Raw genomic sequence first — 24,222 nt, forward strand, 5'->3', positions numbered from 1 at the left:
TTAAAACTCGGTTGAATAAATGCCTCAATGCTTTATGTACAGATAGTTGAAGTTTTTTCTGAAATTTACATATTCCTCTCTCACAGCTTCGTATTTGCCCCTGTTTTAAAAGCAACAGCTCCTTACGTTAGGAAACCTTTCCTTTAGTATGTCAAGTTGCAATTAAATCAATTGCCTTGATAAACGGCTGAAGGCTGATACCAGTGATTGGAATGTAATTCTATCACTAGGACTTCAAAAGACCTAGCTGTAAATAAGTTCAGTCGAAGGCACTGACACACTGTTGTCCCTTTTCTTGATCTAATCATAAACCCGATTGCCACTTTTAAAAAACAATTCGATATGGTTCCACTGTGTGTTATCTCTCGTTATCTCTCGGTTTTGCTTAAATCTTCACCATCTTTACATTTTGTACTTCTGCGAGAAGTAATACATGCCGAACCTTTCCCCTTCACGGAACTGGCTGACGCTGAAGGCACACATAGAAGGCGCTGAAGAAATATTCTGTAAGATCAGTGAGCTCTGTGCTGCTTTCGTGGAGTGTTACTCAAGTTCAGGAGTGACTGGCAGTGTTTAGCTTGTACTCTAGTGAGCACTACGGTTTTCTGTGAAGGACAAGCCACTCATCAGATTTCCAGGAGGCCCGAAGGAAGTGTACCCATGATAAAGAGATGCTATTGGCAAATCAAAACCCGTGACCCTGGCTTCACTTTTTCTCTCATTCCATCAGTAAAAGTGAGTGTTCAGGAATCACAGAAGAAATCAACTTCCCCCCAGAGGATGAATCAGCACCAGAGAGCCCCGCTGGGCTCCCACATGTCAGGCGGCGGTGTGCTCAGTTCTGTCCTGGGGGACCGGAAACTGTGCGTGTGTCTGTGCATCTGTGAATCTCACAGCATTTCCACCTGAGAGCAAAGGATCACTTTGCAAGGAGGCGTTCGGTTGTGCAGTGCCCTTGCAGCCAATAGTCACGTCCACAAAAGACAATGTCACTTCCAGCGTGATGTCTCACACTTTCATCTTTGTCTGACTTGGTTTTCTATCAGTGATCCTAAACTAGTCCGAGTAGTTGTTCCTTCGGTTTTAAGAGGATTTTCCTTTTTCACTGGAATACCTCACCTAGGCAACTGGGTGAATGACCATGGCTGTTTCAGGATCTAGGCATGGCCAGGGTGCTCTGTGTCAGTTTTAAATTTCATTCCCAGTGCAGTCATGCTTGTCTTCTCCTCTCCTCTAGTGTCAGGCTAGAAACGCCTTGGAGTTCCTAGAAGCGTTTCCATGGGGCTTCACTATTGTGGAATCCGCTTTTCATAAGCGCCCTGTTGCAATGTCTATAGGCCTGTGATTCAGCACTCACATCCCGGTGTCATCTGCTGCTCTTCTGACTGCAGCATAGTCACACCCTCCAACGTTTGACTCAAGCTAAATATTGTGATTTCCTGCTGCATTATGATTGCATGGGCTTCCGGATATTTTTATTTCTCAGTTGCTCATCATTATTTTCGTGCAGTTGCTGCGTTCTAAAATCTCCCGGCTTGGCAGGAGGAATAGAAGTGTGCTGAGCGAGGATCGGAGCTGGTGCTTTGCACACAGCGGTCTAGCGTCCGTTTAGCCAGAGCTCTGGGAGGGAACAAGCCAATGAGCTTGCAGGCCCCTTTTTGGGAACTTTCTGCATAATGCCTGAAATGCAGTTAAAATGGGAATTCATAAGATGCATTTTTCATTACTTTTTTAATGACTGATTTCTCTTGCATTAACCAATAGCTGTGTTTTCTGTAACCTGATGCAGAACGAATATGCCCCACCTACTACACCTCTGCTTGCCATCACATGATCTTAACCACAGTGCAAAAAGACCATCTCTTTTTTTTTTACTCTGAAGTGTTATATGGCACAGACCAAAAAAAAAAAAGAAACCGCTTGGGTTATATCATTGCTACAGCTTGCTTTTGGTGGCAAGGAAGCATCAGGCCTTGCAAACACCATAATTTCCCCCTTGTGTCTACTCTTATCACGGCTGTGATTAACCTTTTGACTTTTTTTTAATTGCTGATCCACTGATGGCTTGTGTTTGTCAACTGAAGGCAGCCTCCTGATTGTCAGATTGATATCTCAAATGGATGTTGTATAATACATGATTTCTCTTAGAGTTTTGATAACCGTAACTACAACTTCCCTTTCATTTCTATGAGAAGGCAAAAATGTAGACTTCAAGATTACGGCAGGACATAAATTACCACTTTGTGAATTTCTAACAGTATAGGTCCTAGGTCTGATTGCAGATTGCTATTATCTTTAGTCCTTGCTTTAAAGCTGCTTTCAGTTTGATATCCATTCATTTACTATTAGGTTGTTACTAAGAGTAAACACTGACGTTGATAATGAAATCTCACCAAAGGTTTAAAAAAGTGGTCTGTTTTTTTTTCTTTTGGCCAGATATTTGCCGAATGTGCGATGTGGCCCCGAGCCTCCTTGATCAATGACCAGGTAAGGCAGTTATGTGTTTCTACCCCTGGAAACTCCACACTAAACCGTTTGTTTGTCTGAAACTACCCTTCACGTCTCTGCTGGACAGAAGGCCAGTGCAGGGAACACCATTTGTTCCAGCTTGCTTCTGGATTTCCAGCCCTTTGGTAAAAGGGAATGTCCCAAATTGACATTTCCTTTTTAAATTAAACCGGAATTAGTCTTGCCTCCTGGCAGGCACATTTGTACTCTAAAACCTCTCGTTCATCATGTAATTGTTATATTAGTAAGGCCACAACTTTGACTCCTGGCCACAATGTGTAGTATGCTACTCCGTTTTCTCCCTGGGTAATCTATAGTGATCGTACTGCTGAGTGCTGATAGCCAATCTAGTGCAGATGATCCAAAAGTACTGATTCTAAAATGTACAGGGGCTTGGGAGTATGGAACAAGTTACCCAGCCACATTGTTGCAGGCTGTGTGCTGGATTCCTTCAAGAAGCAGCTAGTGAGAACCCTGTATCAATTCATTACTAGCTACCAAGCAGGCTAGGGGAGCCTTGTCTTCTTTTCACTTTTGCCATTCTTATGATAAAGACTTTGTAATGCTGCATTATTAAGAACAGTGATAAACATTTACATCCCATGGGGTTTGTGTGGAAAGCATTTGGGCTCGTCAGCGTAGTTTGTACAAAGATAAAGATGCTTTTGTGCACTGCTCCATTCACAACGTGTGGTATAAAAATAATCATGGTTCGACAGGTAAATTGCATCTGTATACAGGATGCAAAGAAACAAGTAGTATTAATTTTATGCTAGAAAATTGAAAGAAAATAACCATTTCAGCCATTGAGGGATTTGTTCTTTCTTTCTGTTTTTCGACAGCACTGCAGTCAGTCATTTCAAAACACTTAATAATACATAAGAGAGCATATATTCAAACAATTATAAAATTAAAATTACAAAGGTGAATATGACATCAAAGATTTTTGGATTATATACTCCTCCAGTCCAGTCTTGTATAAATTTCTTAACTGTGGGCAGGTGAATTCAACAGGTGCACCAGCTCTTTGTATAAATAATAAGGCATTATATTTCAGTTCTTCAGGTCTGCAATAAAACATGCATGAAACATTTAAGCAGTGTACCAAGACCCTTCTCCCTTGAATTCTGAATGATGCAGCCCATTAGCCTGAAACAATACATCTGCTGTCATAACTACCTGTCTACTCCTCTACTTGTTTTCGTATTTCTCTGCATGTGCTCGAGCTCCGAAAACATTTCCTTAGTTATTGCTAGAACTGCATTGTGCCCAGAAACCCTCAGAGTGTTAAAAACAGGTTTCTGCATTGTGTGGCATGAACTAGGTGCTCCCTTATATCCACTGTTAACTTAGGGGAGTTAAGGATGATCGATTAAGGAGAACATCTGCATTGATTTTCCTCCATATGAATTGTCATGTTATTCAAAATAATGCAATCAATTTGCAACTATTAATGTGATTGGAAACAGTTTTGCACGTGGTTTCCTCCTGTAAATGAAACACCAGTGCTTACTGAAGATGTACTTTCTGCACCTTCTGTCTCTGGCTGAATTGGATTCATTCACCTTGTCCCGCAGAGTGTCGATTGAGTAGTTGTTTCTGTCTGACAGCCATTCTGCTGTCTGTCCTGGTCCTGGAGTTCCATGCACTGGATAGTTTTTATTCCGTCTGATCTTAACTTTCTAATAGAAGCCTCAATTGAATTAATAAGATGCTGAATTGTTACAGTTGCAAGTATTGTTTGGACTCGAGAGTTGGGGATGTGATGTTAATTAAGAAGTGCAATAGTTTAAAGGCTACCTCCAGTAGGTTTAAACTCTACAACAAGCCACACAGTTCAAATCAGTTCTGTTATGAAGTCTATTACCAGTTCAAGTCAAATACACAATAGTGTAACTGACGACTTGGCTGGAACATAAACCAACAGGTGTGTGGTTCTGTAGGACCAGGGTTGGGAAGCCTTGTTTTAATGTGTAATCACTGTGGTCATCTCACTCCCTCACCCAGATCAGATCAGCCACATAACTAGCTTGTGTGGCCTTGTTTCTGAGTAAGGGCAACTCTGTGGGGTGGTGGAATGTAACATGTGAATAACCTTCTGGATCTGGGTCACCCGTGTGATATTTCCGAAAACAGATCTGCAAGCTGTATTCTGCATTGTATTTGTAGGTAGGAATCATGTATGTATGTTTTGACTTATCTCCTGTAGATCTGTACAAATAGTTCAAGTGATTTAGGTCCCCTGACATTTTATGCAGTCAAGGCACTCATCAGTACATAAATAGTGTAATTCCCAAAGCTTACTTCACAACTATTAAAATGGCATTTAAAGTGCAGATGTTATCAAAATGCCACCTAAAAATATCTTCACATTGTTATCTAAAATAAAGTACTATTCTGAATGTATGGCCAAAGTTTACCTTCTGTTCCCCATTAGCACAATTTATATTGTCTTAATTTCTATTAAGGCATTGCTCTTGGCTTTTGTTGAATATGTATTGTACTCCTCTCTGCGGTGCACTTGTGAGCACATGCTAATTTTCTTAACGGGCTTCCTTTCCACTTGAAGGCCGAAGTAGCCTGTTAAAGGAAAGCACGAGTTGGAGAGGTAAAAACACGTAGCTCTTTCGTAGGCTTTCTTTGGTTCGTCACCTGTCAAGAGGCTGTGGCAAGATCACCGAGGAAACCTTTTGTAATGTTTTGTTAGGAAATCGGGCTGAATTTAAAGGAACAATTCTAAAGTAGTCCTCATGCACAGCAGGCCAGCTGTTAAATATAGGCTTTTTCTGTGATTAGGATTTGTGGCTGATGGGACACAAGACTTGTGCTTTATGCTGAAATGTAATCAGCGTAAAGGTCTTGAGTGTTGCTGTGCATTTGCAAACGCTCGCCTTGTGTTCTTTAAATACCTAGTTATTGGACATGTTGTGGATCATAACTTTTGTCCGAAAACAGTGCCCGTGTCTTTCAACACATGGGACTGCTGTATTAGCCAGGCCGGCTTCACTGCGGCAGTTTTGTCAAGAGGGCAGGATTCTTCACAGATGTCTCATGAATGAATTGAACCCGATTTAGATTCGATTAAGGATTTAAATAGCTGTTGAAACAGAGACCCTCCACAATGGAATGTCTGAGAGTGCCAAAGCTTCTGTGAGCTTCTGGCATGCATAATCATTTAACACAACAAAATCATATTAAGCATCAGTCATTTGAGGGCAGCATGGAAGTGCACTGGTGAGCATCGCTGCCTCTCGGTGCTAGACCCCTGGGCTCAATTGTGGACCTGGGGTGCTGTTTGTGTGTTCTCCATCTGTTCACATTCTCCAGTTTCCTCCCACGGTCCAAAGACCTACTGGTGGGTGAAATGGCTTCTGGGGCAATGGGTCATGGTGTGATTATTTGCCCTGCAGTGGGCTGCCACCCTGACCCGGGTGTACCCTGCCTGGCGCCCCTTGCTAGTTATTGCACCCTAAATTAAATGAATTGGTTAGAAAATGGAGTCAATGAAAAGGTCGTTTTGTTCCAGCTCTCTTTGATGGAGTAGCCTCAGAACCCTGTATGCATGATGTAAGGTTTTTATTATTATTATTATTATTATTAATAATAATAATAATAATAATAATATAATAATAATAGTTTATATAGCCCTTTTCTGGATCCTCCACTTAAAGCACATTACAGGAAATCAAAGTCAGTGCCCCCAAAATGTTCTGAAGTCATCTTTGGGAGGCTCAAGATATGTTTTTCTGATACATTCCATCTTATTTAACAGCTCTTTCTAAAATGTAGTAACCTAGCATATGTTGTTAGGAAATCTTCCAGGTTTTCTGGTTCCCAAAGATTTTCATAAACGTGCGATATTGCATCCTTACCTTTTTACCTGCATTTTAGTCCAAAGCAGTTTTCAAATTCTGATAATCCCTATTAGCAGTAAAGTGTTCAAATATAGCCAAACGTACTTTAACTGCTACTAGATCACTAATTAGTTCTTGTCTAGAACCTTCTGGAAACAGTAAAAACTTAGCCTAAGGAATGTTTGGAAACCTCAAAGTGCTATACTTTTTAACTACAGAGGAAATTTTAAGAACATGCCTTGAGATTCCTGCGTGGTTTCCAATCACAGTCTAAAGACATACTGGTAGATTAAATGGCTTTTGTGACAACTGGCCTTGGTGAGACTGTGATTCTTTGATATTCTAGAGTACTGGAATATCATGAAAGTATTTACACATAATTCAGGAGGGCACACATTACACCCCTAAAATCTGACTCTACTGTTTCAGTTCCTGAATGTCATCTTCAAGACCGAAAGTTTTCCATGCTGACATGGAATTAATAAAACACAAAAACAGCTTTGAAAACGAAATGTGTTCTGAGCTGGAGTGTTATGAAGACAGCTAAATGTTTAATGTATAACTTCACTGGAGTTGCTGAAATCCCCTATAAAGTCTTTCCAAAATATGATTATAATCAGGCACCAACGCCCCAGCCCCTCATTTATTTACAGTCCGTTTTTGTTTAAATTGCATTTTTCCTACATTTGGTAAAGGAGTTATCAGACTACGCAGTTATTTTTCCCTTCAAAAGTCAATGGGTGTTTTGTATGAGGTAGTGCAGCAAAAGGCATATTTTGTGCTTGAGTTCAGCTTGTTTCTAACACCTGCTCTTTCTGGAAAGCTTGTAGCCGCTGCCTTGTGCATGAGTGTGCGAATGGCAGAGGGACGCGGAGAGAGAGAGAGAGAGGTCCTGTCAGAGGCTCTGTGAGTGAGAGTTTGAGAGTGAGTGGGATTCTGCTCGGGCCTTTTATACTGGGGTTATTTTTAACCACAGTCTCCTTACTTATTACGGCGTTTCCTCTCTCGGCCGCTCAGGAAGCAAGTTTGGCTCCGTTTCCTGCTCACACGCGGCCCGATTCAAAGGGAATCGGGGAATGATACGGCTGAGACTGCCAGGCTCCAAGAAATAAAAAAAATAAAAAAAACCTGGGGTAGAAAAAATAACGGAAAAAAAAAAAACCTGGCACCCGTACGGGGACCTGACAAAATGGGTTTCAAAGGCCTGGTTCTCTTCCAGCCCTTGTGTGCGCGCACCTCAAATATCACTGAGGAGACCAGACTGAAATATCTCCTCGGGACTCTGTTCACAGGCAGGCTGCCTGTGTTTACATTTTTGTGCTCCGAGGAACTCCGCTCTCTCGGGCGGAGGAACACGGATGGGTTTCGGCACTGGAGCACACAGGCACCGGACAATCGCAGGGAACCAGCACGGTGTCCGCCTCGGTCCAGAAAGCCCCTCGAACATGAGAGCAGACAAGATTGATTACAAATAGGAGGAAGCCTTTGGGCCCATCTAGCTGTTTTGGTGGTTGGTAGCACATTGATCTCAAGCAGCGCTGTAGCCAGGATTTTATATTTGGGGTGGCGGGGACACCTATGGGCGTGGCATTTTTAAATGATACTATTTGCCTTCTAAACTAGGATGTACTACTGAAAGGTGTGCTGCTGGTCTTCTGTTTGACATCCCGGACGAGGTGATACTCAAGCCAAAGGCAAAATCTCGCATGACTTTCACTGCGTGGCATGGGCACGATCTACAGTGACGTGCGGTGTATTCACAGACGCCAACCATTTCCGATACAGGCTACGTGTACACTCTTTACAAAACCTTTCAGATGTGTCGTGATTGTTCCCCATGATGATGTTTCCTTTGTTGGTAGATGAAAGACCACATGGGATTTAAGGTAACGCCTAAAATGGGGTGGGGGCAGCTGGGGTGGCAAAGCCATATTGAGGGGTGCCCCCCCGTGATGCCCCCGATTGTGAAGATCCAGCTTCTTCTTGAGAGACCTTTTTTAGGGGGGGATTCTGACTTAGAGAAATTCAGTCATAATCCCACTGTCTCCTCTGCCCAGCACAGACACCCAGTGTGTGAATCTCAGTTTCCTCTTGTTGGCTTTGACAGCCTGGTTGCTCCATACTCGCCATGTGAGTGTGTGCATGGCTACATGTAACTGCAGTTGAATATCATGCCAAGGTAAAGGTTTATTCCCCGGTGAAAGCAAAAGAAAAGAGACGCAAAGTTTTGGCTGCGGAACCTCCTTCAGGAGTGTCAGCTGTGTATGATGTATAGATTTTAGGCAGACAAACATGCGAGTCAGTTTGTGTGTGTGTGTTTCCATGCCTCCCTGTTGTGTATCCTGCAAATACATTCCCTCAGTTCCAAGGGGATGTGAAGAGAGCCCAAGCTGTGAACTTTCACCTGAATTGTGGGGATAATATAGGTTAAAGCCAGCTGAGGAATCAGAGGTCGAAATGATGGCGCAGAATTGCACAGTGAGCAAAAACACAGACCAGTAAAATGGAAATTTATCGATGTCACGCCGCCTAACCCTCACCCATTGAAATGATAAATGACATGACCCAAACGTTAAAAAAAACGAAAATGACGCACCTTGAAAATTTAATTCAGGACTCTTGGCGACACTAGAGGAGGGCTTTCCCAAGAATCAGACGCTCTTTAGATGTGTTTCCTACTTTCTGGGAAAAAAAGTGTCAATTAATGCTTTGGAACAGAAATGAGTATCAAGAATAAACAGCATGAAAAAAATTCCCCACATATTATTTTCTGTCATTTATGCAGACATTCAGCTTTTTAATACCCTTGAGCTTTTCGCACAATTTGTTCTGTGTGTTTTTGAGAAGTACTCGCTAGTCAAACTGTGCCACCAAATGAAAGTGTGAAACTCTATGGCTGACAGTCCCTTGGGCAGTGGGGCTGGTTGGGAAGTTTTCTGTTTTAAAAGGTCCCCATGGTGGATATTTGAATGTCGGCGTCGGGTCTTTAAAATTTTATTGAGCTTTCATTTTGCATGTGTAAGATAATGGATTCATTGTACTTGCTTAACAGAGCCCTGTGGTAATTGCAATTAGCAGCACAATGTAAATACCCTCACAAGTGTCACCTGAGATATTCCAAGACCATGTGTTAATTATCTGCTAACAAGAAAACAGTAGTTTTAAGTAAATCTTGTCCAGTTCGGCTCCAAGCCATAAAAACTCACTTTCTTTCAGCAGAATCGCGCATTTTCACTGGGATCTGAATGGAAGGCTCGTCCTCCCTTTTACCCAAAACGTATCAAGAAGGAAGTAATTTAAAGATTGCTGTAGACAGGCATTTTTTTTCATAATTCCCTTTTAAGAAAATAAGATCCTTTGCGAACTGGAAAGTACGTTCTGTGTATCTTGTGCAATTCTTTGTAAATACAAGTGTTGAATGGCTTCACAGGAAAATCTGTAAATAAATGCATTTTGTAACCAGTTGTATTAAGCTGGAGGTACTAATTTAAGAAAAGGGTGAAAAAAAAACTTCGTCATAGTGAGAATTTACTGAAATCCAGCAGTAAATATCGGATCTCGCAGTGCGTGTATTTTTCCCATGCGACCTCAAGCTTCATGTGTAGAAATTAATGTGAAACTTGCTAAATCAGTGTCATGGCTGTTCCTCAGACTTGAAAAGCTAAGAACGCATTCATCAGGCAGAGAAGAGTTTTTAGTTCATACTGTACCAGAATATAATCATTCATTATTTGGGTGTAGTAGGTTTTTTGTGTATGAATTCACTCATGATTACAGTTGTTTCTACTTAAATATGGATCTGCCACCCTGAGTATTTTTGCAGTGCCTCTGTGTTACCAATTAGTTCCAAGCTCATGTCTGGCTTTTGGTTTAACAAGTCTCTTTTGAATCTACATTAAGTTGGCTGCCCCCTCCCCATCCCAATAGCTACGTGCTATGGAAATCCCCCCCTTTAAAAATAAACAAATGTTCTGCTCATTTTATGCTAGCCAAAGTAATACCAACAGAGTTATTCCAGGACTGACATGCTTTAATGAGTGCATGTGGATCTAATTGACAAGGTTATCCTCTGGGGGGAAAAGCCAATTTATTAGCTGTTAACACTAGAAATTATACAGGTCTTGTTGAGCCGCAGATGAATGCCATAATGTTGCCTGTTAAAATGTTTTTTTTTTCTGCTCCAGAGGTGAGAGGCACTTCTCTTTTAATTAATGAAAAATGGAAGGAGTGTTAGCACTGGAATGCGCTTGGAGAAATGCCTCTCAAGAATGCACTTTCAATTGGAGTTTATAACAAATGTTCAGGAGGAAGACAGCCTCTAATTCCTGCCAATCCTGGGCCAAAATACAAGCCTCTAGTCCAGTCCGTACCAGTGTCTGCTGTGCTTACACCATTCTTTCACCTCATTTGCCTCCCTCAATGCTACAATCCCCTGATTACTGGGGGTAGGGGGGGGCAGCCTGCTCCATCCTCCTAGCTAGACTGTTACCCCTTTTATCGAGGAATTAAAGCCATATACATGGACTGGTACCGCAGTATCAGGCCAGCGAACAGTGAATGGACTAAAGCAAATGGTAACAGTGGGACCAGTAGGGGGCGCTCACCCTGCAGCTGGTGTGGGTCCTACTGCCCCAGTATAATGACATAAAGTGTACTGTAAAAAAGGCACCGTCCTTTGGATGAGATGCATAACCAAGAGCCTGATTCTCCGTGGTTATTAAAATATCCCAGGCCATTTCTTGAAAGGAGTAGGGGTGTTACCCTGGTGTTCTGGCAGAATTTCCTCCTGGCCTTTACCAATCATGGCCTCCTAATAATCCCCATCTCTGAACTGGCTTCATCACTCTGCTCTCCTCCCCACTGAGAGCTGGTGTGTGGGGAGTGGACTGGCACACTCTGGCACATTAGGGGTGATGGAGGGGACTCCCCATTACCTGTAAAGCTCTTTGAGTGGAGTATCCAGAAAGGCGATATATACGTATAAGAATAATTATTAGAAATGAAAACGCCCAAAAGGCTCGGAAAAACTGTTTGTTGTGTGGATCCAGCCTTAACGACGACTTGCCATGAATAAGATTAATAACGGACTATCACCAGTTTTAGATGTTGTTGTAAATTTTGAATTGTTACAATTGTATTGTTTGTAAGAGATGTGTACATCACTTTAAGTTTACTTTCTTAATACAAAAACTACCTCGACCTTATCTTGTGTGTTGAAGTGACGAGTTGAATCCTTAAGTATTGGTGTGTACAGCTCTCGCTTAGTTATTTCTGCTTCAGCCAAGAAGGCAGCCCTCTCATGTCAGCAGCATCTTATCCCTTAAAATTAGGGTTTGTCTGGTTTGTCTGTTACTAAATTTTCCTTTCTTCTTCATATCGCCTAGGAAGCTGTTTCCCAAATTCCTTCAAGACAACGTTCCTCACTGCAGTGCTTTGTGTGCTGCACCTAAGTGTTTGTGGGTAACATTTTTGGCCAAAAGAAAAAAAAAAGTTCCTTAGTTAGCGCAGAACAAAATAGGTGTGATGCATGTCAGTTTAGCACATAGCATGATACATAGCCCAAAAGAAAATGAAACCAAAAAAAAAAGAAAATGACATTTTTTATTGTTCTATGTATCTTAATTGCTTCTGAACTAATTATTTCACGAGAAACGGGAAAAAAAGACATAGCCATCTGAATTGGAAATCATAAGCCAGAGTTGAAATTGTTTTGGAGTCAAACCTGGCAGAGATTGTATAATTTGAACATTCTAAATTTTCTTTCGTTATAAGTCTCGAAACCACAGGATTGCTGGATCGTCTGCCAAAAACAGTTCTTCCTTTTTATTTGGGATTGGGAATTACAGAGCAAGTCGTTACAATGCAGAGTTAAGTTTCTAAAGCAGGGGCAGGCCACAGGATTTTTATATACAGCGCCGACCACAAACTCGCACACACTCCAACAAGCCGCCTTAAGCTGTGCCAGCTGTATAAATATTATATCTCCTGCTGAAACACAGGTTCTTTTTTATTTCCACTTTGAAGTTCATCGTACGATTTCTGCTTGTAATGCGCTATGTAGTTTATACACCTCAAAAACTGAGCTGTTACTTAACCACAAATTAAGAAAGCATTCCTCGGACTAGAGGTGCAGGAATTTGTGTTTTTTTTTCTGCTTTACTACACACACAGTCCCCCTTTCCCAACTCTGTTCTTTTATTAAAACTGTTGCTTCACGTGGCTCAGATATTTCACTCTGAAGACACAGAACAGCACTGTGGTGTCCGTTGACCCATCGAGGAGCGGTTTCTCACGCAGGTTCTGTAACTGTACAATGTGAAACCCAGGTAGTAAATCACAATTCGTTATAAAGCTCACTGAAAACCTGACTTCAATATGTGTCCCCGGCATGCAACCCACCCTCTTTTAAAGAAGATCTGCTGCTCACTGTTCCTTTCCATGATGTACTGTGATGACTCTTTGTGTGGCTTATGTTGTTTTGGAACTGAACAGCTGTTTTCCAAGCTTAAGCTCACCATATATCTTCCTATATTGCAAAGGAACAAGTAAGAGGTTTATTCCATGCTGAAAAAAGAAGAAAGAAAACGCAACGTTTCGGCCGTGGAGCCTTCTTCGGGTGTGTGGATTCCAGACAAGAAAATAAGAACTGAGTCCCTCAAGAGAGGAAACCAAGGAGCCTCCTAGTTAGGGCAAAAAAAAGCCACATGATTTTGTCTTCTTTTTGGATTGAAAAGGAGCAGAATAGACTATACCTCCCTGCTGCTTCCCTCCTGTGAGTGAAGGAGATGAAAACTGACAGGTTTCTGCCCCTCTCAGGACCTTGGCAGATCCCCTGACCGCACAGGAGTGAGCCGTTTCCTTCTGGCCTTACAATAAATAATAATAATCCTCACACTTATACTGCACTTTTCTGGACTCAAAGCGCTTTACAGGTAATGGGGATCCCCTCCACCTCCACCAGTGTGCAGCCCCACCTGGATGATGTGGCGCCAGTTCACATTAGCTACGCAGGGGGAGGAGAGCAGAGTAATGAAGTAATGAAGATTATTAGGAGGCCATGAGTGGTAAAGACCAGGGAGTAATTTGGCCAGAACACTGGGGTAACACCCCTACTTGTTTATGAGAAACGGCCTGTGATTTTTAACGATCACTGAGAATCAGGACCTTGGTTTTATGTCTCATCTGAAGGACGGTGCCTTTTTACAGTAGAGTGTCCCCTCACTCATCTGGGGCATTAGGAACCACACAGACTGCAGGGTGAGCAGTAGTCCCTTCTGATCCAGAAGCCACCTTATCTTTCCCAGGCGGTCTCCTGTCTCCCATCACACCTGCTGAGCTCCAGTGGGCTGCCAGTTGCGAGCTGCAGGGCGATTATACAGTAGCTGCTGTCCTGGCTGAGGGATGAGGGCCCAGCGTGTGTCTGTATAGCCTGTCTTCTCTCTCCACCGAACCCCACATGGTTTTCAAAAAAGTGGGTTCAAGCAATCAGGGTGCCGAATGCAGAGACATGAAATCCGGAAACAAAAAAAGTCTCATTTTCTTTCATTTTACAAACTTCGGGGATTTATGCCTGGAACTTCGCTTTCCAGATGTGCTGTGTTCGCGCTCCAACGAGATTCGTCTCGAGATGTGACCAGTGACGTCTATTAAATAAACATGGCAGGATGCCAAATGGTCAAACCACCCAAGAGATAAAGGCATCACGACTTAAAGAAATAATGTTTTCATGTGTTAAAATATAAAGTGTATTAACCATCTAAAGTGTTAAACACCTACTCTTTATTTATTTTGTCCTGCTGTACACAGTGATTTCGAATTTATAACACTATAAAATAAAAACTTCTGTTACTACAATTATCTTGTTTTGTTTTATTGCCCAAAACAGAAAGGGGTTATTTAGCCATTTCTTCTTTGGGACATTCTTCTCTGTTGAGCTGCAGTCATGAACTCTTGAATGTTTTAACCCCTAAGCTGTACGTGTGTGTTTAACCGCCTGTAATAACTGTTTAAAGACTACAGGTGGCCTTTCTGTAGTCCTGCTAGCCTGGGGATGATAGAGTGCTCGTGTTCCTGGTTCCTGCTGTTACTGTGGAGGCCTTTGTCTGAACTAATTTGGCAGTGGTGTTAATGATGTCGGGCTCGTGTGATGAGCACACTTCCCTCTCTGCACGAGAGGACGCGTTCCCACCAGTCTTGGCCAGCTGTCCTGAATTGTGTGCTTTAGTGGAGCCTTCCTTTAGGTCCAACAGAGTTCCTGTGCATATCTGGGATCCCGAATGAAGCCGTTAACCTCCGCTCCCTGTCTCACTGTAATATCAGAAGAATAAAAGTACTACTGCCTTGTGCAGGTTTAAACTTTCTTTCAATTTTGTTTTTTTCAAGACCGCAAAAAATATAAGTGTAAACAGGTTAATTCCCAAAGGTTTAGAAATGTATGCACCATAAAACCTAATCCTGCAATCTATGATGTCATTATGATTTCTGTACTTTCAACTGTGGGGGTCTTGGCTGATCCTAATGCCCGAAGGTCCCTCACTGGTGTCAAAGTACTTCATTTTATGCAGTTGTTCGAACACTCCCCCTGATATTTTTGTTTCAAAATGCCTTTCAGGAAAGATAATCTAAAGCTGTTCCAGTAAGGCGCATGTTATGGGGGCGCAATGATTTCCTTTTGAATTTGTGTTGAGTGCCAGTGTAGTGAAGGTCCATTCATCATCTGACCTAAAATTAATTCTATCAATCCGCACATATTTGCAGTGGTATATTTTATCCCCCCTTCACATCTACTGGCGTGCCACCCTCTCCTCCTCCTCCTCCCCCCCCCATCTTTTTCCACGAAATCCTGTCTATGATCATGCCTCCAACTCCACAGCATGATTGTAACACACACTGGTAGAGCTCCCACACATTATTATAAATATCCTCAGGTTTTATATATGCCTTTGCCTCTGGCCACGCCCCCTCTGACACAATCAGCCTGTAGCAGGCAGCTGATTGGCCACTAGCCTGTGAAGCCCCACATCATACGTTCCATGCTGCACGTAGGGACTTTATGGTCAGTGGCGTGAAGTGTAGCTGGTTCACTGCACTACAGCTGTGCCTCCTACACTGTATTGCTCAATAGCTGGGGATTACTTCCCCCACCCAACACCAGAGCTTACTGTATTACTTAAGTTAGAAGTGTGTCTGAGTTTTCTGTGTGCACTACGCAAGCCCTAGCTGCTGTGGTGGGGCATGCCCTCTGATGAGTAAACCAGTGACCTAAGGTTGAATGTTGGAGCAAAAGGTCAGGGCCAGAACCAAGACCACTGTCTTCCATTCCTTCTTCACACTTTTCTTATACTAAGAACTCAGAGCCTCCGGTACAGTGGTTGAGCTTCTGGCTTTGCTGTTACTTAACAGGCAAATGTAAACACTCATCTCTTTTCAAGGTGCTAGTTTTGGTCCGACTATGTGCGCACAGAGGGACATGAGGTGCGTTGGTTTACGGGGTAATTTAGCTCGTTTTTTTTTCTCGCTGTGCTTTTTTCAGTTGAAGCAGAAAGATCTGCAAGATTAACTTTATTGTTCTTAACTTGTTGTGTTTTAAGCTTGCACCTAAAGCTATTTACAAGTGCCATCATAACGTTTTAGTACTGCTTCACGTTGTCGAGTCAGCTGGCCCACTCTGGGTACGTTATCTTGCTTAACGGTGCAGCAGTGTCACAAAAGGAATTTGAACCCTCAATCCAGGGAACCCCGACCTCTATTCCGCATAGCCCCCCTTAAGCACAGCTTCTGCACTAACTGGGTGTCATCAGTACAGGTTTCGACTCTTAATTCTGTAACTTAGGGCTTTAAAATTCTCGTCTTCCGATTTATTCTATACTTCCTTTGCAATACGAAATAATAAATAATACAATGTAAAAGGATTGAATCTGGGTTTTGTGTGTGGTAATGGAACTGTCAGAGATGAACAGTGTGCGATACACATAAAGTAGCTGTATGTATTTAGAATTCACCCATGCCACTCCACCTCATAATCAGGGCGTTTTATACAACTTAAAAGCAGCTTTCGTTTAGTTAGAGTAAGAACGGGCATTTTAGCTGTGGAAGTGAACACTTCTCACTTTTTTTTGAAGATTGTTTCACAAAGCTTTGCGCCGACAGGCCACATGGTCTTAATCTATCTTGAATTTTGGTGGCTGTAGTACCCTTTTGATCGTGGCCAGAAAGACATGGTAACAAATATGCACCTGATCTATCAGCTGCCAAGAGACGCAACCTGCGCGAATAAGCAGGTTATGTCAAATTATGTTCAAGTTGTGTTGGGATTTAAGATCACCAGTAACACCTTAAAAGGAAATGGAAACTGCAAATGGGATTACTATGCATTTCTGAACAGGTGTCCGTTACACAACACGGTAGATGTAAAGGGAGAAAATTAACTGTTTTTGTCTTTTCAGTTACTAATTCTGAGTGTAGGATATGGTTGGAATCAGCTATCGCCTTTCGCTGTGGGTGATTTAATCATCAGGGAGTGGCTACTGACTGTTCAAACCCAGCAAATATAAACAGGAATTCAAGTGACGGTTGAGTACTGCGATCTCAGGTGCAGCTTCTTCATAAATCCTTTCTCTAAACCTGTGTTTTTCATTTTGAATCTGAACCCAGATATGTTTGCGGTCTCCTCTACATCAGATAAAGCAACCTCCTGTTTCATTGGTTCACACTTTCAGTATTAGTGTTCGAAAGTAGTTTCAATTCAACGTATCTTTAGCCTCGGCGATTCGCGTAGTGACAGGAAGTAGGTTTTTTGTAACCACAGCTTTTGCAGCAAACAGTAGTGTACCTGCTTAATTGAGAAGTGTCGGCTAGTGTAGCGATCCACAGAACTCTCCCACATCTTCCGAATATTAATTCTGGTCAAGTGTGTTTGATTCAGTGATGCACTGATGCCAGTCGCAAGTTGGCACTCTGCCTGTTTACGTCTGTGTTTTATCTGGGGTTGTTGAATACTGTTTTCAGAGATCGTCAGGTATATACACCTGAGTAAAACTGTATGTGCAGCTTCCAATGGGGACAGATGGTTCACCCTCTGATTTTGCAGCCAAGCATTTATGTCAGTAACGTGGAACACGTGTCAAAATGCCGTTAGTTGGGATTTCATTAACACTGGTCTTTAATTGAAGAATGCATTCCTGAGCTTGAAGGAGTTTCAGCCCACGTCTGAAAGAAATTTAAGGGATTTATGAGTTTTCTACAATGTACAATAGGAAAATGGAAAAAAAGGGGAAACTGGAATAAAACATGCACTTCGCTTTTATTTTAAAAGTATTGTTTGCAAATTCAGTTTAGAGTTTAACTTTCAGTAGCAATAACTTTCTGTCGGTTGTCATTTAGATGGAACATGGCCAATCTTTGTGTTTCTCATCCCTGAAACTGATTGGTAGTGGATAAGATAATGAGCAGAGATCATGGCAGAGGGGCAGCTGTCTAGGAAATTTGTTCACCTCTTACTTGACCTTTTCTGCTTTCTGACATTGGAACATTGAACTATATACCGAAATAGCAGAATTACAGAAAAAGCACTGGGTACATTCGGTTTCTCTCCGCAGGACAGATATTATATCAATATATTAAAAAAAATAACAACGAAAGCCTTTTTGAACTACTAATTTAGAGGAAATGGAAACTTCTACTTTCCTCTTGTCAAGTGGAACTTTACAGCGGCACACAGTCGCCAGCTCTGCATGAAAAATCGCACTCAGCACAGGAGAGATAAACTGCTCTCTCAGGTCACTCCGGACAAAAAGAGCACAGAAAAAAAGCGCTGACTCGAGGCAGCAGGCATTTACACAATGAGTCTTCTGAGAAATGTAAACAAGCATGAGGTTTCATCAGATTCCTAGGTAGAAGGCGATATTGAAATGTTCCGAAGGTTTCAGTGAGAGTAGACCTTTTTAAATTCTTTGAAATAGCATTTCATTTGGGTTCCTGGGGTTGTGAATGTAACCGGCATAATTTCTTTGGGACTCCGTGTTTTCTCTGTTAAGTCAAGTGCACTGAAAGTAGTTTAAAGCAAAATGGTTTGAACCCAGTGTCACGGTTTGAGCATTGACTAGACCTGGTCTCGTTACGTCTTTATTGAAAACCTTGTCTGGCAATTTTGGCAGAATCCTCCTGGAGATTTGTTTGGCTGGCTGGCCCATAATTTGGAATTTGTGGCAGTGTGACTCTGGCCTGGCCACAGTAACCTGTTACTTTTATATGGGAGTTTTCCTATGTGCCAGAGAACATTCGCTTGAGACAGTCTGTTCAAATTCACACTTTTTATATGAAAAGTGTCCAGGGAGTTCATAGGACCTTTCTGAGATTTGTTTTAAGCTCATGTTACTCTTTACATGGACCAATACTATAACCTGAGTACTTCACATTCGATCTTCAAAACACCCACCCCCGGTTTATTCAGTAAAAATTTGTTTTTTTCTGTTCTCCTAAGTGAAGAACAGCCAATTTCTCCCTGAAGCTTTTTTTTTTCATTGTAGTTGATAGAAACATGTTTCACTCTTGTTATTTGTAACTGTCAGTTTCAAACTTGTGAGTCTGTGGTGATAAAAGAAAGATGCAAATCCTGATCTTCCTGTTTTCTTTTGCTTGGTTCTTGACACTGGACAAAAGATATAATTGTATTCACACCCCCATATGAATCAGGAACAAATAATAATATATAGCAATAATGAATTATGAATTAGTCTTGCCTAAAAAAATCTAAAAGTCTTATAGCATGGCCATGATATCAAAGGATACAGCAAAGCCAAATCTGTCAAATTAATTCTAGAAAACATGAGGGTCATATTTATTTACCTCTGTGTTTTACTTTTAAATAAATCCAACAAACCATCTACATTAACATCGTTCTCTTTGGATGTACAACAGTGTGGAACTATACAGAGGCCTCCGAATGTTTCTGGTTTCCCTGGGGTATTAAATGAGGTAACACGTGGAAGACAGTCAGTAGTAGCATGTTACATCATGGCAAAGGACAGAGAGCTCTTCTGAAGCTGTAAGCAAATGATCATTGACCTCAACAAGCTGGAGGGTGTCTATAAAACAAAAAGCTTGATCTGCTGCGTCCTACGGCAGTGGAAGAAATGTATTAAGAAATTTAATCCTACTCATAGAGTGGCAGTTATGTTGTTAAGACAGGGGGAATTGTGAGCTCCAACACATACCAGGAAATGTTGGCCGAACACCTGGTTCCCTTCGTCGGGAAGCTCCATCTTGGCCGAAAATGGACATTCCAGCAAGGCAGTGATCTGAAGCCCACATCTGAATCGACACATTTGACTGCGCACAAAAGAAATGATCTCCACTGGCCATCCCAATCCCCAGTTCTGTTCTGAACTCAACCAGGCTGCTCAAAAACGGAAACCGAAATGTCTGAAGGACTTGGAGCAATTCTGCACAGAGAACTGGACAAAAAAAAGGCCGCCTCAGAAGTGCCAGAATCTCAAACCACACTACAGGAGGTGTCTAGGCAGTGTTTTCCCTGTCAGAGGAGAATTTGCAGAACACTCACTACCAGGATGTGAATAAATGTGACCTTTGTGTTTTCTGGACTTTATGAGAAACATGACAAATTATATGACGATATTAAGATATTTGGACAGATATGCAGATTATTCGGTCTGTAGATCTTTCTTTTGTGTTTTCATCAGGGATATAAATAAAAGTGGAAGGCTATATATATATACTATCTATTGTACATAAATAAATGTAACAATGGATCCACACTTCCGTATTGCAGCACCAAATGTGGTTAAATGCAACTTTGCGGCCATGCACACTAGCATCACAGTAGTGACATTGTCACTTTAATCCTTGGGTGTTTTACAGTGTAATCCATTGGCCAGATGTGGTGCTTTTTATTCTTGAACCAGACAGGCCTGTTTATTAGTGCAGTAATTACATGTAAGATCTGGGGACGGGGTGTTGAAAGACATCTGCTGTCCCACATTGGGTACGTAATTCCCAGTCAGTTGTATATTGCCATTCTCTCATACATCCTTATTGAATGGCTTCAGACACATATGGAATCCCTATTTTTCTGTTTTTGCTTCCTTAATAACCCGGGACTCCTCTTTTATCTGTGGCGCATCAGTCTCTTCCTGTAAGGAGCCGTCTGTCCCAGCACAGCGATTAGGGTTGTAATTTAGTGTCTGGGTGAAGAAAGAAAAAAGAGGCAGTCGCAGAAAATCATATTCAGAGTATCCTGCTAAATACTGAAGGATCTGGAGCACCGCTGACTCATGAGAGTTGGTAATTGGGAAATGAAGAAACTGGCGCATGTAGTAAATGTCAAAGATCAGAAAAAGGCCTTGTTAGCTTTTAAAAAAAGTAGTCAAAAACACAAATTTATGCTTTTCCTTCGTCAGTGAGCCCACTCTGCCTTTGACCACGGAAATGAATTACTCTGCTGCAATATAACTTCTTGACAGAAATATGTTTGGTGAATCAAAACAGGTCGAAAAGGGCACTGCAAAGTTTAGTGGGGTTTGTAGTTTTAGTTTTGATCCTCTTTGTGGGCATTTTTGTTTTCCTGATTGTGAACTGGGCAAGATGATAGAAAGAGAATCATGGGCACAGAGTCTCTCCTTCTGCTGTGAGAGGCAGGACAGTACAGTTAGTGCAGCCCTCCTGACCCTGTCTCGGCAACTATCCTTCGAAGACCAGGAGAGCAGCTAGGAAACCAGACTGAAATATCGTGACTCGGGTTAACTGTGTCTTTATCCATCTTTATGCATTCTAGGTCACTGTTGCAATAAGTGCAAGTGAAAACCTGCACATGGATGTCGAGTATCTTCAGTTTACAAGCAGCTCCTTGAACTGATTCAAAGGCTCTGGAGGTGCAGGACTGACTGCAGAGAAAAAAGACAGATTGCAAGTTATTCTGTAACAGGCTTGATTTTATATATTTAAAGGCACTGTCCCACTAAAACAGCTAGTCTCAATCATTTTCATGTTAGCACGTTTCATGTACCCTCTGTTTCATACTCTACACCAATGTGCTGAAATGCAGAATAGTGACTTGAGTGCATTGAGAGTAGTTTAATGTAATTAAATTGGCTTCAGCTGACTGGCTTACCTTTTGTACGGACTAGACTTGGTCCCTTTAAATCTCTTTTTTACTACTTTCTCCAGCAATGCTTTTCGGCTAGCAGGCACGACATTTTGTGGCAACGGGACACTGGCCCGGACACGTTAACCTGACGGTTTTATTTATTTGTTGGATTGTTGGAAACTATAAAGCATGAGCACTCAATCGCAAAGAAAACCTCTGGAGGTGAACTGAACCAAAACCGGAATTCCTCTACAAATGATCCAAAGCTTGACTTGAAATTCCAAAGCTTCATCATTGCCGTTAAAGTACGCCTGGCATTTGAGATCAGCACAAGATTAACCAAGAAGATCTACAGCTTTTACTATTTGTTATCGGTTTTGTTTATGAATTGCATATTTGTAGATTTTCCAATAAGAGGGTGACCTATATAAATGGACCTATTAAAATCACCCACTCCACAAATACACATTCTGCAGGGACAGCTTGATTGCTTCAGAGAACTTGACAGTGCTATAACGTGCACAGGGCCAGTCTGTGTTGAGAGTGTCCCCTTATGTTAGTAAATGCCTAGCTTATGTGTTAAGCCTGAGTTATCTTGCTCAATCTCATGCAGCTGGCCTTGCGCTTTCCAGTGTTGATCTAATGTGATTAAATTGCTTGGCCGTACCTCACTCTGTTTATATGGGATCGTCTTACTCACATTCAAGGATTGCAGGGCTCCATGACATCATCAAAATGTGGCAGGGCTTTGTGTTTGATTCATTACAAACTGATGTCATGACCCAGCTGATCTCATGACATCGCCGCATCATGCTGTTCTGGCAAGTCTGAGGCGTGTGTGAGTGCATGCATGTTTTATGCTGACTAAAATTCCAGCTCTAAGTAACACAGCATGTATTGGAAGAGGGTTGGTTGTACTGCTCCAGTTGTGCCAGTCTGCAGCTATTTGTGTTATTCTTTTATTCGGCACTTGGTGTGAAGTATTTTTAATCTTGAGCCAGGAACCTTTCAGCTTGGTCATGATTAAGGGGGTACAGACTTTCCCCTCTTCATTCACATCTATGATCCCTGTTTGAAAAGCACTTATCAGTCCCAACCTACAGAAACATCAGATCTTTAGAGCTTTTTACCACATTGGTTGTACCTGTGCTGACCCATTTGGAATTCAGACAGCTCCTTGCTTCGTCTTCTGTTTCTTTTTTCCACTATAAGTGTCTCTAAGTCTATCCCTCTTCACTCACTCAGTCGGTCCTGTTATTTGCAATAGTGTATTTTGCACAATTCTGCCACGCACAGCTTTATAAACTTATACAGTAGTTGAAAATATTGTACAGCAACAGTAGACCATGTGGGTATGGAGGAAAGGATAACAAAAGCTCCCAGTGGGAGAAAATGCTTGCTCTCCCTCCAGCCAATGTGTTAGTGGGACATGAAGAGTGCGCCTTCAGTGAGTCCTCACATTAGCCAGTGTGTTATACACTAATAGTATAGCAGTGGATGGTCTGTCTCATGCTGATACGGATGTGCACTTCAATATTCTGAAGTAGATAAATGTGTTAGGAGTTAAATTTGTCCATGGGTTTCCCCTACTGCTAGTTTGTATTGTACTGCTCTGCAGCTGGGTTATGGTTCTTTATCTGATTTGTGGCAGCTAGTTTACCCTCATGCTTGTGTGGAGAGCAAAATAGAGTTGGACTTATTCTTAGCACCAACGCCCCCAACCCCCCCCCCCCCCCAAAGAATATTATCTTTATGGAAAAATCAACCCTTAGATACAAAACAATCTATTGAAAGCTCAACATCATCCACTGTACTATAGATGTGAAATTCTACTGGACTCTGTTCAAACAGGAGATGGTACTATATGAACTGCTTAATTTCCAACAAAAAGAAATATGTGGTTATATTGTTTTGCATAAAACAGTAAACATGTGTTTAGCTGGGTCTGATCATATGTTTAGCTGGGAGACGTTTAAGGAAAACCTGGTTGAGTCCGTCAGCATCAGTTGAATCCATCTGATATGTGGTGTGGTATTCCCAATCCAAAGCCCCAGTAACGGACCAGGGACCCTGCACTTACGGTAGTACAGCTCTTCTGATGAGACGTTAAACCCAGGTCCTGAATACTTGGCCATTGAAAGGCTCATGGAGAGTCCTGTTCTGGCTAAATTCTACTACTTTCTACTGTGGACATGCACAATTAAATGGAGTATGGGATACTTTGTTATGAAATCACCACTAATATGTAACGTAATAAAGGAATCATTATTTAATTGTATGTTTAGGTACACTGTGCAGTAGAGGGATAAGAACAGTGATTAGCATATCAAAAGATAGTATATAATATATTAATTAGGAACAAGTAAAGGTTTATTCCATGCCAAAAAGAGAAAAAAGAAACTCAACATTTCGGCTGTGGAGCCTTCTTCGGGTGTGTTTTTCTTCTCTTTTCAGCATGGAATAAACCTTTACTTGTTTCTTTGCTGCCTAAGCATGCTGATGAAGCTACCTACTTGAACTAATATATTAATTTAAAATGTTACAAACGGTAGCCGGTCAAGAGTAATCCACAGTTTGATTTTTCTATCATACCAATTTACCACAAAATAAACATTCATATTAAACGCATCCTTTGTGCTTTCTTTGAAACGCGAAAAATAAAAACACTGCACTGCTTTCTTTTAATCTGTGTACAATAACCACTTCCTTCTCCTAACAGAACCTCTGCAAATTCATCTTACGCGTGGCAGTTTTTTC

At 41.7% G+C, this 24,222-nt stretch overlaps 1 long non-coding RNA gene across 1 annotated transcript in view; it reads left to right on the forward strand.

The window, feature by feature from the left end:
• LOC148639126 (uncharacterized) overlaps positions 1-24,222 on the forward strand; it is a 141,768-nt gene that overhangs the window by 2,565 nt on the left and 114,981 nt on the right. The window contains exon 2 of the long non-coding RNA XR_015930877.1: positions 2,437-2,487. This is a non-coding gene — a long non-coding RNA (uncharacterized LOC148639126). The remainder of the gene's footprint in view (positions 1-2,436; positions 2,488-24,222) is intronic.

The sequence above is a fragment of the Lepisosteus platostomus genome, chromosome 27, assembly GCF_059453375.1.
Source record: "Lepisosteus platostomus isolate fLepPlt1 chromosome 27, fLepPlt1.hap1, whole genome shotgun sequence".
Classification (NCBI taxonomy): Eukaryota; Metazoa; Chordata; class Actinopteri; order Semionotiformes; family Lepisosteidae; genus Lepisosteus; species Lepisosteus platostomus.